Source organism: Malus domestica, chromosome 10, assembly GCF_042453785.1.
Source record: "Malus domestica chromosome 10, GDT2T_hap1".
Classification (NCBI taxonomy): domain Eukaryota; kingdom Viridiplantae; phylum Streptophyta; class Magnoliopsida; order Rosales; family Rosaceae; genus Malus; species Malus domestica.
Window position 1 is genome coordinate 21038628 of NC_091670.1, and position 20559 is coordinate 21059186.

Here is a 20559-nt window from a genome sequence, read left to right on the forward strand (position 1 = left end):
AATGTGGGTGACACAATAAAAAATAAGGGAAATCATCTTCTTCCCTGCACGAACGCCAAACGCTCGTCGCTGCAACAATTTTTTTCCAGATTCCGACACTTTGCACATACCCCCACTTAGTCCCCGCCCAATGTATTTCTAATTTTGTGATCCGACTTAGAGCAAATCGGATCGGCATCCGACCGTCCAATGCCTAGCTGATTTTTAGAACAGTGGTCATATATTGTATAATTGTTTTTTTCCTTTTCCTTTTGATGTGTCTCTTCCTATCCATTCCCCACTTTTGTAACAAAATGTTAAAAAAGCAAATATTAAAAAAATTTCCATAATTAATTGATCATACACTTGTATATAGATGATTGAAAAATGTACATAAAATTTCAAAGTCAATGTCACCACCTAATTTTAACATTACTCGCAAACATGAAAGAAATTATATTAGTTAGAGTGGATGTACTTCTCCTTATGTCTTTGAGTTTGAATCTCTTGCCAGCAACTTAGAAGGATATAAAATAGACTATGGCTTGTATTAAAAGATGTTAACTAAAATCAATTTTGCAATTGTATAATCACCAAATTATTTTTATTTAATTTCGAAGTGTTAAAAAAAAACAATAATACTTAGACAAATTATGCGTAAATGTCACATCAATCAATAATATTATCTCATCAAATGATGGTCATATGCACCACATCATGTGATATTCAATCCTGATACAAAAATACATTCTTCATAACATTTTTTCTATAAAAAATGATTTTTTTCCTTTTTCTCTTTTATGTGGAGGAGGAATTCTATAGGGTGCGTTTGTTGCACCGGATTGTCTCGGACTGGACTAGCTTCAGGGACTAAGTTGGACTGGCTTAGACTAGTTAAGATGGACTAGCTTAGTGAAGCGTTTGGTGCACTGTCGGACTAAGAAGTAGGATAATGAAATCAATATTGTCACCAGTTTGATGTTAGTTCTTCGACTGGATCATTTCCATCTGAAGAAACACTTACGAACTTGTTCTAAGACCACAATGATAGTGTGTGACTGAGCTTACTAGTTATAGTGTGGCTATAGATTTGAAATATGTCAATTTTGCTACATCAATGGTCAGCCTGCAATCACTCTTAAATTAGATATGTCAAATTTGAATTAGATGTGAAGTGTGTACATATTTTTGTATAGAAGAATTTACAGCCTTGATGCTCGTGTAAGAATTTATAATTTTTTTGACTGGGAAACGAGTAACAGGTTTTATCTCTGTAGCCAAAGCGCGCAATTCGACTACTTCTTAACTGTTGAGCCGCCATCCGAGTGCACCTGCAAATTTTGTAGCCTGTTCTGCATTTTGGGCTCCCGAGATTGGCACAATGTTGTCCTGGGCTATCAACCAGTTTAGGACTACATGTTAACAGTAACTAGACTTGCATTAAAACCCAGCAAAGAGAACAAACTATATTTACACATTTTAATACCCCAACACCTATTTCTGCATTTCAGAATTCTTGCCTCATATATCAATATGTAGTTTAATGATCTTATACGGAAAACATGAAACTACCAAGAGTTGGACTACATGTATAAAAGACGGTGAAACAAAGAGTTTCTTTCAGCATGAACTGAAAGTTGCAACAGTATCTATGAAGTGTTTCATACTCATAAAATAGAATTTTACGGGGATAATCTTTCTTGTATTACTTCTTTGAAATATATACATATACAATCCTTGTTCTATAAGGAAACAAATAATAAAGGGTATAGACAATATCCTGCCTAATAAAGGATTCCTAGTATTTACCTTATTTACATTCCTTTTTCTTTCTAAATATTGACTTACGTTTTACACTCCCCCTCAAGTTGGTGCATAGATGTCACACATGCCCAACTTGACAAGTGAGTCATCAAACTTTTGACTAGACACCGCATGAGTAAGAATCTGCAAGTTGCTCCTCCAATTTCACAAACGGTATAGACACAATTTTCTTCTCGAGCTTCTCTTTAATGAAATGTCGATCAACCTCCACATGTTTTGTCCTATCATGCTGAACCGGATTATCAACTATATCTCTCACTGACTTGTTATCACAATATAGTTTCATGGTCTCCTTTGTTTTGAACCCAAGACTCCAAAGAAGTTTTCGAAGCCAAAGAATTTCACAAATGTCGTGGGCCATGCCCCTGTACTCAGCCTTAGCTAAAGATCGTGATACCACATTCTATTTTTTACTTCGCCATGTAACTGAATTCTGTCATACGAAAATAAAATACCGAGAAGTAGATTTTCTATCACTGACATTTCTTGCCCAATCAGCATCGGTGAACCCTTCAATCGTCAAATGCCCGTGCTTCCTATACATAACTCATTTTCCTGGCGCAGACTTCAAATATGCTAAGATACACATAACAGCAGCCATATGATCCATATTCAGTGAATGCATAAACTGACTTACTACACTTACAACATAGGCGATATCTGGACGTGTATGAGCCAAATAAATTAGTCTTTCTACAAGTCTCTGATATCTCCCTTTATCAATTGACTTTTGATTTGGATCTAAACACAGATGATGCTTTTCAACAATAAGAGTGTCTACCGGCTTACACCCTAGCATACCAGTTTCCCTTAATAAATCTAGAACATACTTACGTTGAGACAAGAAAATACCTTTTGAAGAGCGAGTAACTCCAGTATTCCCATAAGCACTATACCAGGAGGAAAATCCATATATACTTCTTCCTCCAAATTTCCATGGAGAAATGCATTTTTCACATCAAACTGTTTTAATGGCCAGTCCATATTGGCAGCTAAAGAAATCAGAACACGTACCGTATTCATCTTGGCAACTGGAGAGAAAGTTTCTTGGTAATCTACACCATATGTTTGAGTGTATCCTTTAGCTACCAACCTTGCTTTGTACCAGTCTATCGATCCATCGGCTTTGTATTTAATTGTAAGCACCTACCGGCATCCAACTATCCTTTTTCCTTTGGGTAAACACGTCACTTCCCAGGTATTATTTTTTTTAACGCCAACATTTCCTCATCCATTGCTTTTGCCCACTTTGGATCCTTTAGAGCTTCCTCCACTCGAGTTGGTACTTGAATAGACTCCATATTGTTCACCAAGGTTTGGCGTTCCAGTGCAAGACCACTGCATGAGACATAGTTGGCTATTGGATACTTCACCTTCCCTTCAGGAGAAAACCTATCAGGTGGCACACCTTGATTTTGTCTTGGCGGAAACCTATATGCATTTACATTATCTATGCATTTACATTATAACTTGGATTAATTACATAATCATCCACGGTACTTACCTCAGGTATATTCAGAGAAGATGCATTGGGCGACACTAAGATGCATTGGGCGACACTTTGGAGCTAGAGAGAGAGGAGGGCACATTAGCAGATTCGGCATATGGCTGCTGCAACTGTGTACTGGGCTCGGTATAACTCTTTCTTGGCTGCTCAGAAGCCAATTCGACAGTCTCTTGGGTATTCCGGTTCCTCGGCAGGAACGTCCTGATGCTTGGTATGAACTTCAACATTAGTATTCTCGGCAGAATCCGGTTCAGTGGTAGGTTCGGTGCTAGTATTATTTGAAATGGTGTCTCCCCCTAGATCTAACCACTACAGATCACCAATAATGTTCTCCCCCTGGTGATCTGAAGATAAATGCACGGAATGATAAAAAACTCTAATTCAGAAAAGGTCACATCTATGGTTACATACATATGCTGAGTTTCAGGGTGATAGCATTTATAGCCTTTTTGGTGAGGTGAGAAGCCCACAAACATACACCGGAGGGCACACAGATCTAACTTTGTGCGATGAATTTTCTAAATATGCACATAAGCCACACACCTAAATACTCGAGGAGTGAGAGTATGAGTTGACACCACTGGAGCATGTTGAGTGAGGACTTGAAGAGGTGTTTGAAAATCCAGAACCCGAGATGGCATACTGTTAATCACATATACGGCATAAGTGATAGCTTCAGGCCAAAAAACCTTAGGAACAGAGGCTCTAATCATAAGAGCACGAGCTGTTTCTAGAAGGTGGTAGTTCTTCCGTTCAGCAACCCAATTTTGTTGCAAGGTATGAGGACAAATTGTTTCATGGAGGATGCCTCAATCACGAAGAAACTTTGACAACTCAAAATTAATGTACTCACCACCATTGTCAGAACGAAGTACTTTAATCACAGACGAATATTGTATCTGAATCATATGAGAGAAAGAATGAAATACCATACCAACATCACTTTTATTTTTCAACACATATAGCCAAGTCATACGAGTATAATCATCAACAAACGTAACAAACCATTTAATGTTAGAAGGAGCAACAACTGGAGAAGGCCCCCAAACATCAGAGTGCACAAGTTCAAATGGCAAGGACTTTTTATTCATACTAGGAGGAAATAAAGCACGATGTCTTTTAGCAAGAATACATACTTCACAATGTAAGTCTGATTCATTTATTCTACTAAATAGACTAGGCAACATATGCCGTAAATATCCAAAAGATGCATGCCCTAACCAACGATGCAATAACCATACTTCTTGCAAATTACTATCATGTGATGCTCGAACTGCATTAGCCCTACTAGGAACGACATCATCCATATAGTACAACCCCTCTCTCTTAGTGCCACATTGGTCTGAATATCCTGAAGTAGACAAAAGGATGGATACATTAGGACAACACAATCCAATTGTTTAGTAACTTGTGGTATTGATAATAAATAATGGGACAAAGACGGAACGAATAAGCAATGATGTAACGGAAGAGATGGGGAGAGTTGCACAGTGCCTGTGCCACACAAGGGTACAAGAGTCCCATTGGCAGTTGCTATGCTTTTCCTGTGTAACATTGTCATATATTGAAACATATTTTTATCATATGTCATATGTTTAGTTGCACCAGAATCAAGAATCCAACCTTTATGTTGCTCAATTTCAGAGGCTAAGAAAACACGCCCCATAGTACCTGTATTGGAGGACGAATCACCAGGAGTAGTATGAGTCAACAAAGTTTAACTAGGATCACCTGAGCTAGCCCCGGCCTCCTGGGCTATTGGTGTAGCTGTGGCAAGGGAGGCACGGCCTCCACTGGACCTTGCTGCTTCACGATCCTTGGCACGTAATTTTTTCTTAAATTCTAGTTACCAATCAGGTACCCCTATGCTTAGAAAAACATATATCTTCAGTATGGCAGGTTTGACCACATAAAGTACACTTCAAATCATCTTTGTTTTCTCGGGTAAAGGAACGAGAATTGAAAGATTGATTAGAAGAATTGTTAGGACGGGAAGTTGTATGTGGCCGAAAGACCATGGCCATGAACGGCAACCCCCTTTGGTTGTTACTCCCACCCATCATGGTGGCATATCATTGTGCTTCACGCCTAACAACAAAAAACACTTCCTCAACAGATGGTAATGGTTGAGTACGTAGAATATCACTACGTACTTTATCAAAGATGTCATCTAAACCCGCCAAGAAGGCATACACACGATCAATTTGAATTTCTTCTCGAAGTGTCTTGAGATCGGCAGCACATTCCATATTAATTGGTCTCTGTTGATGTAGCTCATGCCAAATGGACTTGAGGTCAGCGTAATACACACCAACTGGCCAGCCCTTTTGATGAAGCCTGAACAACTTAACCTTTAATTCATAAATTTGAGAGATATTGATGCGAAAATTAACTTAACACACAAATTAAACCCCCTTGTTGTCAATTGTAGTAAAGAATGTAAGTAGGGATTGTTCTAGGCCAGGGATTAGGAGGGATTACTAAAACACCTGAAACTGACTTAAAAATGTAGAATTAAGTTTAAAACAGCAAACTAGACTCAAAAGATGCAATACAAACTAAAAGGACTCAAAACTAATTTAAAAAACTCAAAACAGCTTAAAACAATGAATTAGACTCTAAACTGACTCTAGGGATGGGTTTGGACGATATTGGGTTCTAACTTGACTCAAGACACTTAAAAACACAAATCAAAACAGATTTTGACTAATAAAACACTTTAAAGTAAAGGGGGATTGGATTTTGACGAATTTGAAAACAAAACAAACAGATTGTTAGCTAAAACAGATTTTGGACGAATTTGGGTAAACTATGGATGATGGGCTAGCTAGAGGGTTCTTCTCCACACATGACACACTTGCACATATACCAATTTTCAGTTGTTTTTTCAATGAATCATGAAACTCAACACCCCATGTTAATTAAGTCTGCTTAAATTAACCTTCAAGTTCTCCTTAAGTTATTGAATTGGGTGGGAAAGCGCATACAACAATTCAAGCATTCTTCAAAAGTCCTTTACATGAACAACACAATAAAGAAACAATCAAAGATCATTAAGCATTATGAAAACTATAAGTATTGACGAGGCATTGGTTACTATGATGAGCATGAAACTCCTGCCAACAATTCATTTAACGCGATCGTTTATAAGCGACCTCCACTACTTGTGAATATAAGTTTGTAACTATTAGGTGAAACTCCCTTATATTCTAGCATCATATTCATGCATGCAACTAAGTGCGCACTCTTAATAAACATACATGAATAAGTTAACAATCAAGCAGCTAAACAAATTGAATTCACAACTTATGAAATCACAACTAAAGGTAATCAATTCATATTGCAAGTATGTTCATGGCTTTGAATTTCCCCCTAGCTAAGGGGGGTTTAGTTACTAATAATTGCAACAAAATCAGGAAATAACAAAGTAGATATTGAAAGCAAGAATGAAGTACACCTAAAACGCTCCAAAGTTTCAAGCTTGAAACACCAAGGACCTTCGTCTTCACCACCTTGTTGCAGCACAAGTATCTAAGGATGTGTATGGATTTATGGAAAGGTTATGAATATATTTACGTTTGATGGATGCCACGGCAAGGGGAAGGGAATGTATGGATTTGTGTTTGGTTTTTGGTTGGATGAGTGCCACGGCAAGGGAATGTAATTGTATGTGTTTGTGGGATGTGGGAATATATGGATGAATGTGAGGTGCTCATGGCTAGGGAATGGTATATCTTGGTTATGGTGAAGGGTGGATGTATTTATAGGCTAGGGAGAGGAGTGTATGGAGTTGTAATGAGTGGATGTAATGGGTGTAGTGGGTGGATGAGTAGGTGTAGGTCACGGCAAGGGGAAGGAATAATGGCTGAATGTGTTTGTGAATATGGGAATGTGGCTGCCCATGCCATGCCTTTCCTTTGCCCATGTGTGTGTGTTTCCTCTTACATTTGCACACACATGTTCTTCATGATTTCAGCCACCAATCCACACCTTTTCTGCCCATGCCAAGCTATCCATGTACTCATCATTTCCACTCCTTCATTCTTTATTTTCTGCTGCCCATGTGTGTGTGTTTCCTTTGCCCATGTGTGTGTGTTTCCTTTTGCCCATGTGTGTGTGTTTCCTCTTACATTTGCACACACATGTTCTTCATCATTTCAGCCACCAATCCACACCTTTTCTGCCCATGCCAAGCTGTCCATGTACTCATCATTTCCACTATTTCATTCTTTATTTTCTGTTGCCCATGTGTGTGTGTTTCCTCTTACATTTGCACACACATGTTCTTCATCATTTCAGCCACCAATCCACCCATTTTCTGCCCATGCCAAGCTGTCCATAGTGTGCCTTTCTCTTTGCCCATGTGCTGTGCAGTTTGCATGTGTGTGTATGCATGTTGTCTTTGCATGTGCTCACACATGCTCTTCACCATTTCAGCCCAAAATCAACACATTTGCACACACACATGCTGATTTCCAGCCTTCTAATCTTCAAAAACGTCCATCTTCATGTCTCCATGCTTGCACTATTCAATCTTGGCTAAAAAATGCTCCAAAATGCACCAAAATGCACTTCCTTGCCAACTTTGTTATTAGGACCTAAAAACACACGAAAATAGCTTAAAATACATAATTGACTAAGAAATAACAAGTGCACAAGAACAAGCTAACTAAGTCGCATAAATATGCTCCTATCAAATTCCCCCACACTTAGCTTTTGCTAGTCCTCGAGCAAAACAAAACAAACGAAACAACAAAACATAACCTAGACCTTCCAACATTTGCCTCAGGGATTTTTAATGAAACATGACATGCTAGAGATCATCACTTACATAGATTTAAGCAATCCTTACCTTAGAGCATACTTAATCATAATCACCATTCACTAGTTCACATTTAATCAATTAAAACAACATTTTGAATGTAGTAACATGCCTTAGAGAATTCCCTCAATTCCTTACTAGATACTCTCTATTTTCACACACATTTTCTGACTACACACCCTACACTAGTTATATGTGAGAAGATTGATGTAAACATGAAAGACTATTATTCACATATGTTACAACAAAGAAAGCAATTTCTGGAGTTAATAAGCATGTTTAAATATGATCTCATGAATGGAATGCTATTACTTAGATGCAAGAACTAGTGACACCATATGCTCATACCAAATTCAAACTTCACAAATTGAAACACATAACACTCAAGATAGAAGTCAAGGGTTGTAACGGGGCTTGGGAGTAATGGCTAACAAAGAAAGGATAGGGGTAACAAACGTTCTTAAAGCGATATCAAGCAAAGCAATGAAATCGACACTTGGAATTCACTATAGAATGCAGAATCAACTTTTAAATACAAAGGGAAGATTCATGCAACACTTAGGGCCGAATTCAATGTTTTTGGACCCTTTCTTCAACAAATAACACTTTAAAGCTCTTTTTCACAACTTTTCTTCTTTTCATTCTATTTTCCACGAATTTTTTTTTCTTTTTCTTTTTCTTTCCTACCCGTGCCTCATTAAGGACTTTGGCACACACACACAACAAGAATCACTTCCCCCACACTTGTTTTCTGTAATACATTAATCAAAAGGAATTCATTTTGAGTCATGCTTTACTATGCTTCAAGAACAAGGGTATGGATGGTCTTAATCTAGGCTATGTGAGGATAGTGTGGGTTAACAAAGAACATAGGCTACACAAGGCTCAACGGGGCTAAACTTAAACATATAATGAAGTAGGATACACGGCAATTTGGCTTTGGTGGTGGTCACTACACAACTTCATCTTGAATATGTGTTATGCAAATCCATAGCATGCTTTGAATGAAATGGGCATGAGTTCTAGCATTTGGAACTAGATGATGAAGCGCCTTCTAAGTAGTAACCAAGCAAAGAATAATGAGATCATGCAACGACTTTAGAAAACAAGAATGCACAGATTATTAACTCTCCAAATAAACGTTTAGGCTCAAGTCTCACAAGGTTGTAGCATTAATTTGAGTTCCTTCCTTCAAGCATGTTACAAAAACTGATTTTTCTTTTATGATTGCATGTGAATTCATAAATTTAAACCACAACCAAGCATACACCAAAGAGTAAATCAAATTTTCATCCATGTTTATAACTCTCTTTAACAGTCATGTAATTTAAAACCAAATCTTCATCATTGTGTTGGAAGGTACCTTAAGACACCAATAAACACACAAAAACAACTCTTTTTGGGTTTTTTTTTTCCAAAACAATTTTTCAAAATTTTATGAGATTTCCGGATTTTTATGTCAAAACACACTAAAACACTCCAAAACAGCTTAAAAACACTTAAAAACAGCAAGGAACAACACTTAGAAGTAATGGGTCATAAACTCCCACGAATTTCATGCAAAACAACTTGGTTACCCCCCCCCCCCACACTTAAATCAAACATCGTCCTCAATGTTTCAAGCATAAACTCACACAAACATAAGCAAACAATCAAACAAACAATGAATTAACATGACAAGTATGGCAAAGTAAAAATCAAACATAGTAGAGTTTAAGAACGCAAATCTGGTTTTGGAGATAGATGATCTTGTTGTCTTTCCACAGCTTTGATCTTAAACTGGTTTGGAATTCTGAGCGAGAGTTCCTTGGTTTCAAATTAGACTCCTTCTGCTAGGTTGATTTGATTGTGCAATCTGCATTCTTCTCTGCTTGTTTCTTCTACATGGCAGGCAGGCACGAGGTAGAGGTGATGGTCTATTTCTTTTTTTAATCTTTCCAAGTGCCCACTTCTTGCTTTCTTTCTCCTTGTCCCTAGTTGGGCAAGAATTAGCACATTGCCTCCACATGCTTTGAGGTATCATTTTCACTTCCTTTATCTGTTCCCCAGGCAGATGTGGTAGATGAAGAGGAAGCACAAGATGTTGAAGATGAGTACCCGAGAGCAGGCTAGGTAAGCAATCAGAAGGGTTTCCAAGCAGTCGGTTCCGGAAGATTGATACCAAGTGCTGGCTGATTGCTCTTTTTCTCCTTGTTCCGCAGATGAAAACAACGACAAGGAGATGGACATGGAGAAAGCATGATATGAGATACTCTTGCTTTCAACCTTCATGATATGAAATATTTTTGCTTTGGATAAGTTGTTTGCAAAGGTACCTCAAGGAATAAGGAACATTGAGTGACTCGAGAGGATTCGTTGGGAAGGCATTCTCGAAGATGAAGAAAGGTTATGTATGTCTACCTTGCTATGGGGGGTGAAGGTCGACATTTATAGGAAATAATAACCGGTACTATTCTTTCACTTTTGTCGGCAACTGTTGGATGATTGAACAGTAACTTCACGTGCTTCCTACTTCACCAAAAATCTTCGATAGATTGCCCGTAATTTCCGCAAGGCTGAGTGTGCATGTGATGGATGCTGACATGTCTGGATAAAGCAGATGCCTCTTCGATATCTGGAATCGGCGTTTCGACAAACTGCCCGTGATTTTCGCAAAGCTGGGCGTGCATGTGACAGATGTTGACACGTCTGGAAAAGCAGATGCCTCTCTGGTTTCTGAGCTTGCCTCTTTGAGTTCTAAGCTCCGTCGAGTGCAGAGGTTGCATGTGATAAGTGCGGACAAATCTGGAAAAGAGGATGGGCCGTGGTTTCTGAGCAAGCCCAACTTTTGAGAAAGCTAGTGCCTCTTCGATTTTTAAATTGGCCTTTTTGAATTCTGAGCTCGCCTCTTCAATATTTGAAATCCCATCGAGTGTTGATTTTTATAGAGGCACGCAGTTCATTTCAAAGCACACTTGAATTTGCACTTGTAGAAACTCCCTTCTTGCACTTCTAAGATCTTGACTTGTCCGACCTCTTCTTTCTTCAACACCTTTGAAAATGTCTGGCCCCTCCGACTATCGTTTTGACTTGAACCTTGGTTAAGAGGCTGCCATGCCTTCTCCAGACAACATATGGCGCCCATCCTTCATATCCCCTACTGGTCCTCTTACCGTTGGGGATTTGGTGATGAAGAATGACATGACTGTTGTAGTGGCGGCCCGGAACCTTGTCACTCCTAAAGATAACAGACTGCTGGCCAAACGGTCTGATGAGTTGGCTGTTAAGGATTTTCTGGCTCTCAGTGTGCAGTGTGCGGGTTCCGTGTCTAATATGGCCCAACGCCTATTTGCTTGAACCCGTCAAGTTGAATCATTGGTGGCTGAAGTGATGAGTCTTAAGTAGGAGATTAGAGGGCTTAAGTATGAGAATAACAGTTGCACAGGCTTGCACATAACTATGCTACAAACATGAAGAGGAAGATTGACCAGATGCAAGAATCTGATGGTCAGATTTTACTTGATCATCAGAGGTTTGTGGGTTTGTTCCAACAGCATTTGCCTTCGTCTTCTGGGGCTGTACCGCGTAGTGAAACTCCAAATGATAAACCTCCGATACCTCATCCTTCTGTGACTCCGCCTACTACTGAGACTTCTCCCAAACAGCCTTTGTGAAGGCTCCCTTTTGTATTTTTCTGTCTCCTGTTTCTTTTCCACGAATTTTAATGTGAAAATACCTTGCATATCTGTCAATGTCTAAAAAATAAATCCAAACCCAAAAATAATTAAATATGCAACAAACAAATAAATTAAAAATGACAATCAGGCAAAATAAAAATGCAGAAAATGGAAGGTTTTTAAAATGCAAAACTGCTTGTGGAGCGATTCAAAAATCTTCCTCATTTGAATACATGGGTTGCTTTAATGCCTTACAGCCGGACGATACCTCTATTTAAGCTTGAATAGGGCCCACGACATGGAGGGGTACATTCTCCACGACATGCTCCTCAAATGCCTCATAATAGGGCTTCAAACGATGCCCATTTACCTTGAATTCTTGTTGCGTCTACAAACTTTGTATTTGGACTACACCATGAGGAAAAACATTAGTAACCACAAAAGGACCAATCCATTTGGAACGCAGCTTACCAGGAAACAAGCGAAGGCGGGAATTAAAGAGTAACACTTTATGCCCAATGGAGAATGATTTGCCTTGAATCATCTTGTCATGGAAAGCCTTCGTATTCTCCTTGTAAATTTGGGCGTTTTCATAAGCCTCATGCCTAATCTCTTCAAGTTCATTTAATTGGAGCTTTCTATGAATTCCAGTGGCGTCAAGGTCCATGTTGAATGTTTTGACGACCCAATGCGCCTTGTGCTCCAATTCTATCGGAAGATGACATGGTTTGCCATAGATGAGCCGAAATGGGGACATGCCAAAAGGTGTTTTATATGCCGTGCGATATGCCCACAACGCATCCTCCAAACGCAAACTCCAATCCTTCCTTGTTGGCCCAATAATCTTCTCTAGAATCTGTTTGATCTCTCGATTCGAAACCTCAGCTTGGCCATTTGTTTGAGGATGGTAAGGTGTAGAAACCTTATGTTGACATTGTACTGCCTCAACAACGCCTCAATGGTTCGATTGCAAAAGTGAGACCCTCCATCACTGATGATTACTCGTGGCATGCCAAACCTTGCAAATATGTTAGTTCTAATGAAATCTGCAACCACTTTAGAATCATTAGTTCGGGTGGCTTTTGCTTCCACCCACTTTGACATATAATCAACTGCAAGCAAAATATACATGAAACCATTCGAGGAAGGAAAGTGACCAATAAAATCAATACCTCAAACGTCAAAAATTTCAACATTGAGGATGGAAATCTGCGGCATTTGATCCCTTGCACTTATTTTTCCTGTTCTTTGGCATTTATCACATGTTAAGCAAAAAGTTCTAGCATCCTAAAAGATACTAGGCCAATAGAACCCACATTGTAACACCTTAAGTGCTGTTCTTTGTGTGCCAAAGTGACCACCACATGCATATGTATGACAAAAGCTTAAAATGGAATGAAACTCAGAATCATGCACACATCGATGGACAATCTGATCAGGGCAATATTTCCACAAATATGGATCATCCCATAGATAAAACCATGCGTCATTTCTAAGCTTATCATGTTGGTGTCTAGTGAGAGTGCTTGGAATTCGTTTAGACACCAAAAAGTTAACCAAATCAGCATACCAAGGTTCACTTACCTTAATGGACATCAATTGTTCATCAGGAAACGTTTCAGCAATGGGTAGGGACTCCTCATTATGCATCGTACGGCTTAGGTGGTCAGCCACCACGTTTTCACTTCCCTTTTTGTCTCAAATCTCAATGTCGAACTCTTGGAGAAACAATATCCATCGAATTAGCCTTGGCTTGGCCTCCTTCTTGTTGAGCAAATATTTTAAAGTAGATTGTAGTGGCAATGATTCAAGGGCAGCCACCATCTCAATCATGTCTTCATTAGGGGGCACGGCAAGGGAAAAATCATTCATGCCGTGGGGATGCATGGTTACTGCTTCATTGTTTTGAATGTCCATTCCTCGTGCAATGACCAATTCAAGTGCATCGTCATTCAATTGTTCAAAATGGTCCTGCGCCAAAGAAGCAAATACATCAATAGAAAAACATGAGTGATCCTCACTAGGATACTTGATAGAATCAGAAAGATTGAAATTGATAACTTCCCCATCAAACTCCATCGTCAAAGTTCCATTAAACACATCAATCCTAGTACGGGCAGTTTTCATGAATGGCTGTCCAAGGAGGATGGGTAATGTAGGGGAGTGGTCCGACTCGTCCATTTCAAGCACGTAGAAATTCGCCGGAAAGATTAAGTGATTGACCTGCACTAAAACATCTTCCAAAACTCCCTTTGGACAGGCATTAGATCTATCGGCCAATTGTATAATCACAACATCCTTTTTCAATTCGCCTAAATGCATAGATGCATAGATTGAATAAGGCATGACATTTATAGATGCACCTAAGTCTAACATGGCAGATTCAAAACGAGTATTCCCAATTACACAAGGAATGGTAAAACTACCCGGATCCTTGCATTTAGTGGGCAGTTTACGCTGTAAAACAGCTGAGACATTTTCACTTACCTTGACAACCTCCTTGCTCGAAATTCTCTTCCTAGTTGTGCAAATTTCTTTAAAAAACTTGGCATACCTTGGAACTTGCTTAATTGCATCCAAAAGTGGTATATTGACTTGAACTTTTCTAAACGTTTCCAAAATATCCTTTTCAGCCTCCTCCTTCTTTGATTGCATAAACCTACGAGGAAATGGTACATTTGGAGGAACAACGTTAGAATTAATCAAAATTGGAACTTCCTTACCTTTGTTGGCCGAATTGGATGGTTTAGGAGCTTTTGGGGCCTGTGGCAAAGGTGTTTCCACCCTTGCCGTGGGGGTGCTTTGCTCATTCTCTTCAATTATCAACTCTTCAACCTCGTTGGAACGTGAATTGGAAGGTTAGGGATCAGATCCAACTTGTTTTCCACTTCGCAAACTCATGGCGTTTGCAGATTCGAATCCTCCATTCGGGTTGACAACGGTTAAACTAGGCAACTTACCTTGGTCTCTGAATTGTCCTACAAACTCCGCAATCTGCCCAATTTGCTTCTCCATTTGGTCCACCCTTTTGTCTTGGTTTTGCATTGCTTTAGCTTGATTTTCTTGCCCCTGAGACAAATTGGTGAATAACTTAAGAAGTGTGTCATTATCTAAAGATGTACTTGAGGTGTTTTGGGTAGGTTGTTGTGGGGCTTGTGTTGGTGCGTATTGCTTGGTATAGAAGCCCGGAGGTTGCTGCCTAAAGCTTCCTTGTTGTTGGGGTTGTTGGGGGCTCCCTCCACTTGAAATTTGGATGGTTTCTCCAACCTGGATTATACATGCTAGAATATGGATCGTTCCTTGGCTGGTTGTGGCCTTGAAATTCAATTGCATTGGCGCTTTCCCATCCACCATTTTCAATCAATTGAGGGCACTTTTCAGAGGCATGTCCACACACCACATACACTTGGTTCTTTCATCCTCATTCCTTCGGCCATCTGAGACATACCTCATTCACTTGCTGCCGTGGAAGTAAGATTAGCTAACTGCGATTAAATGTCGGATGTGGAACTTACCTCATTCACCTGCTGCCGTGGGGCGTCCCTTTGACCAACGCCTTCATATTGTTGAACATTCAATGCTTGGTTAGCAATTAAGGTCTTGGCAGCCATAGGTGTTTTGTCCACCAAAGCTCTTCCCGCTGAGGCGTCTAGCATTTGGCGTTCAATTGGTAGAAGCCCTTCGTAGAAATATTGAAGAAGAAGCTCCTCCTTCATCTGGTGCTGTGGACATGAAGCAACAACTGTTTTAAAACGCTCATAGTAAGTGGGGAAGGATTCACCTTAGCTTTGCTGAATTCCACTAATCCTTTTGCGTAGTAGAATGACTCGAGAAGTTGGGAAAAACTTCTCCAAAAATGCTCGTTTCATACTCTCTCATGATTTGACAGTTCCAGGGGCTAGCTCATACAACCAATCTTTAGCCTTTTCTAAGAGAGAAAAGGGAAAAGCCTTCATTTTCAGAATGCTCCCATCAACATTCACAGGGGTCATGCTCGAACAAACAACCTCGAACTCCTTCAACTGTTTATTAGGATCTTCCATGGACATCCCGTGGAACTTAGGGATGTGATGCAACAAACTTGATTTCAATTCGAACTCGTCCGTCTTCCCTAGGGCAGCCAGGGGGTATTGGATGCATAGGGGAGCGACATTGTCCAATCCCGAAACGGAAAGCTCCTTGATTGTTCGATTGTCCGCTGCCATGTTGGGATCTTCCTCCTCTTCTTCAAGTGGATGTTCTTTAAACTTAGGTTCAAGAATAGGTGGGTTACGATCTTGCTGATTCCTATTCCTTCTCAAAGTCCTCTCAAAATCGTCGTCAAAGTCCAAGATATGCTCACGAATCGGATGAGAACTCTGAGTCATAAACTAGTACCTAAAACAAGAAAACAAACAAGGTCAGTAACTAACATAAAAACACAGGAAAATAAACAAAAAAAAAGAAATAACAAGAGATTAGCAATGTTGCTAATCCCCGGCAACGGCGCCAAAAATTTGATGCGAAAATTAAAGTAACACACAAATTAAACCCTCTTGTTGTCAATTGTAGTAAAGAATGTAAGTAGGGATCGTTCTAGGCTGGGGATTAGGAGGGATTGCTAAAACACCTGAAACTAACTTAAAAATGTAGAATTAAGTTTAAAACACCAAAGTAGACTCAAAAGATGCAATACAAACTAAAAAGACTCAAAACTAGTTTAAAAAACTCAAAACAGCTTAAAACAATGAATTAGACTCTAAATTGACTCTAGGGATGGGTTTGGACGATATTGGGTTCTAACTTGACTCAAGACACTTAAAAACACAAATCAAAACAGATTTTGACTAATAAAACACTTTAAAGTAAAGGGGGATTTGATTTTGACGACTTTGAAAACAAAACAAACAAATTGTAAGCTAAAACAGATTTTGGACGAATTTGGGTAAACTATGGATGATGGGCTAGCTAGAGGCTTCTTCTCCACACATGACACACTTGCACATAAACCAATTTTCAGTTGTTCTTTCGATGAATCATGAAACTCAACACCCCAGGTTAATTAAGTCCGCTTAAATTAACCTTCAAGTTCTCCTTAAGTTATTGAATTGGATGGGAAAGCGCATACAACAATTCAAGCATTCTTCAAAATTCCTTTACGTGAGCAACACAATAAAGAAACAATCAAAGATCATTAAGCATTATGAAAACTATAAGTATTGACGAGGCATTCGTTACTATGATGAGCATGTAACTCTTGCCAAGGATTCATTTAACGCGATCGTTTATAAGCGACATCCATTACTTGTGAATATAAGTTTGTGTTTGGGGAAGGGAATGTATGGATTTGTGTTTGGTTTTTGGTTAGATGAGTGCCACGGTAAGGGAATGTAATTGTATGTGTTTGTGGGATGTGGGAATATATGGATGAATGTGAGGTGCTCACGGCTAGGGAATGGTATATCTTGGTTATGGTGAAGGGTGGATGTATTTATAGGCTAGGGAGATGAGTGTATGGAGTTGTAATGAGTGGATGTAATGAGTGTAGTGGGTGGATTAGTAGGTGTAGGTCATGGCAAGGGGAAGGAATAATGGCTGAATGTGTTTGTGAATGTGGGAATGTGGCTGCCCATGTCGTGCCTTTCCTTTGCCCATGTGTGTGTGTTTCCTCTTACATTTGAACACACATGTTCTTCATCATTTCAACCACCAATCCACACCTTTTCTGCCCATGCGAAGCTGTCCATGTACTCCTCCTTTCCACTCCTTCATTCTTTATTTTCTACTGCCCATGTGTGTGTGTTCCTTTGCCCATGTGTGTGTGTTTCCTTTTGCCTATGTATGTGTGTTTCCTCTTACATTTCCACACACATGTTCTTCATCATTTTAGCCACCAATCCACACCCTTTCTGCCCATGCCAAGCTGTCCATGTACTCATCATTTCCACTCATTCATTCTTTATTTTCTGCTGCCCATGTGTGTGTGTTTCCTTTGCCCATGTGTGTGTGTGTTTTCTCTTACATTTGCACACACATGTTCTTCATCCTTTCAGCCACCAATCCACCCATTTTCTGCCCATGCCAAGCTATCCATGGTGTGCCTTTCTCTTTGCCCATGTGCCGTGCAGTTTGCATGTGTGTGTATACATGTTGTCTTTGCATGTGCACACACATGCTCTTCACCATTTCAGCCCAAAATCAACACATTTGCGCACACACATACTGATTTCCAACCTTCTAATCTTCAAAAACGTCAATCCTCATGTCTCCATGCTTGCATTATCCAATCTTGGCTAAAAAATACTCCAAAATGCACCAAAATGCACTTCCTTGCCAACTTTGTTATTAGGACCTACAAACACACGAAAATAGCTTAAAAATACATAACTGACTAAGAAATAGCAACATAAGTGCACAAGAACAAGTTAACTAAGTCGCATAAATATGCTCCTATCAGATATCCGAACCATCATAATAGGTCTGAGCCACCTCCTCCCAAACTTCTTTAGCAGTACGCAAGTGAATAAAAAAAATCCCATGATAGCCAGTTCCATGGAATTGATCAACCACCCTTTTACTATTGCATTCCTTGTCTCCTACGTCTCATACTCAGCACTATCCTCAGCAGGTTCCTTGGTACCTCCTGTCACGAAGCCCTTTGCACCACGTCTAGCAATATGCATCTCCAATACCTTGGACCAAAGAGGGTAATTCGATCCATTCAACTTCACAGTGTTTGGTACAACAGATGCATCGTTCTGAATGACTACGGCACTCAATACCGTATTATTGGTTGATTTACAGGAACCACCTTCCAATGTTACGGCAAAGTCGTCTCCCCTATTCGCCATCTCAACTTACAAATAGGAAAGAAACTCATGATTTTGATGAACACAACTTACGGCAACCGCAACAAGACAGAAGACTGCTACAATTTCAAAAGGCACAACAATAAAAAAGATGCTGCAATACTTCCAACAGTCACAACCCGACTAGTTTATGCCCAAGATATTGCAGAACCACGTCAGACAAGCACAGCAGCGGAAGAACAAATATGGTTTACAGTTTTTAGGGTTACGACAACAAGGCTCTGATACCAAATAGAATTTTAAGGGATAATCTTTCTTGTATTACTTCTTTGAAATATATACATATACAATCCTTGTTCTATAAGGAAACAAATAATAAAGGGTATAGACAATATCCTACCTAATAAAGGATTCCTAGTATTTACCCTATTTACATTCCTTTTTCTTTCTAAACATTGACTCACGTTTTACACATAAAGGGTCCAAAATGGATTAACTATTAAAATATTGTACTTTTGGGGATATTTTCAGCCATGCTTCAACATAAATGAAAACTTTAGGGCTTCTAATATGGAAAAGATAAAAGCTAGTTAAAGTTAAAAGAGCATCAACAAACTTGTGTGTTTTGTTTTACTGTACTATTCTCATATTTCCTTAATCCGGTTCAGCAGAGATTAGAGCTGCAAATAACAACAATATTTTAGCAAAACAATTTGGAACTTAATGTGTAGCGGGCTTTCAAAGTATTGACTATGATTTACCTTTGAAAGAAATTCAGGAGTATAAATATATCTTCGAGGGCCAGTTAAGGGATTTTCAGGTGTATACTTTCCTTTAAGAGCACCTGCATATGCATAAATAGTAGAATGTCAATCTTTTCAATCTCTTTCACCTTGGTTCAGACAGACAAACTGGACTGCTATGGTAACCAATCTAGTAAGATCTAAAATTAAAGGTCATAATCATTATAAGCAGGGTTGTGCAGAGATTCAAGTAATAACATAAGATCCAAACATACATCTTTTATCAAGAATCCACATTTTTTTATGTTTTAGAATAACTACATCCCCTTTGTTTTGTTAAAAACTAAATATTTTACCCGAAAACCAGATGTTTGAATTTTTCGTAAGGTATTACAGCCATTCGCCAACTATCTAGCGACAGTTGAATTCACATTAAAGCTTTACCATGCAAGATCACCATTCACCAACTACCCAGCGGTAGTTGAATTCAACAAAAGAAAAATACAAGCAAGATGCTGAGAAGATAAAGCACATGAATGCATAAGATGTACAGAATTTTATTTTCTTCACTGTTTCATTTAGGCATATAGTAGCCTGAAAGGCGAGTCTTTATGTGCACAACTAAAGTCCATAACTATCATGAAACATAAAATAAATAAGATCATAAAGTTGAAGATAAGAACTTCTTGATAAGGAATGCTCGAAAATTCAAAATTTCACATTAAAAGGCTGACTAAGAAAAGTGAGCAAGTATGCTTTTTCCCAAGTCCTAACTTGGCAATGTTTAAGATTGCATGGAGAGGTCTTAAATACTGTAAAATAAGAAGACATTATATCTCATAAGCTAACATATCGAGTGATGATGAGAATATGGTAAGAAAACACGAGGTTCCAACTTCACCTTGAGCAATAGGCGAACAGGCAATCAAAGTGATCCCAAGTTCATCACAGGTAAACTTCACTCCATTCTCCTTTGGTGCCCTGTATATGAGGTTGTAATTCACTTGATTTGATGCTAGTGGGATACCTTTATTTTGTAGGTTTGTGTGTGCCTCACGCCATCGTTTTTTTGAAATAACGAACTTTATACGTCATGTTCTAGTTAGGAGCATCTATGATAGAAATTTGAAAGTTTTAACCAAAAGGGCCCAACACTATTCATTCTTAAGCAAAAGGACATTTTGTGTATGAAAAGTCCATAATGGATCAAGCTCTTTTCTTTATTTACTCTTATGCCATT

At 39.0% G+C, this 20559-nt stretch overlaps 1 pseudogene; it reads right to left on the minus strand.

Annotated features, from left to right (window-relative positions):
* Positions 1-1131: 1131 nt before the first annotated feature.
* LOC114827405 (uncharacterized oxidoreductase At1g06690, chloroplastic-like) overlaps positions 1132-20559 on the minus strand; it is a 44610-nt pseudogene continuing 25182 nt past the window's right edge.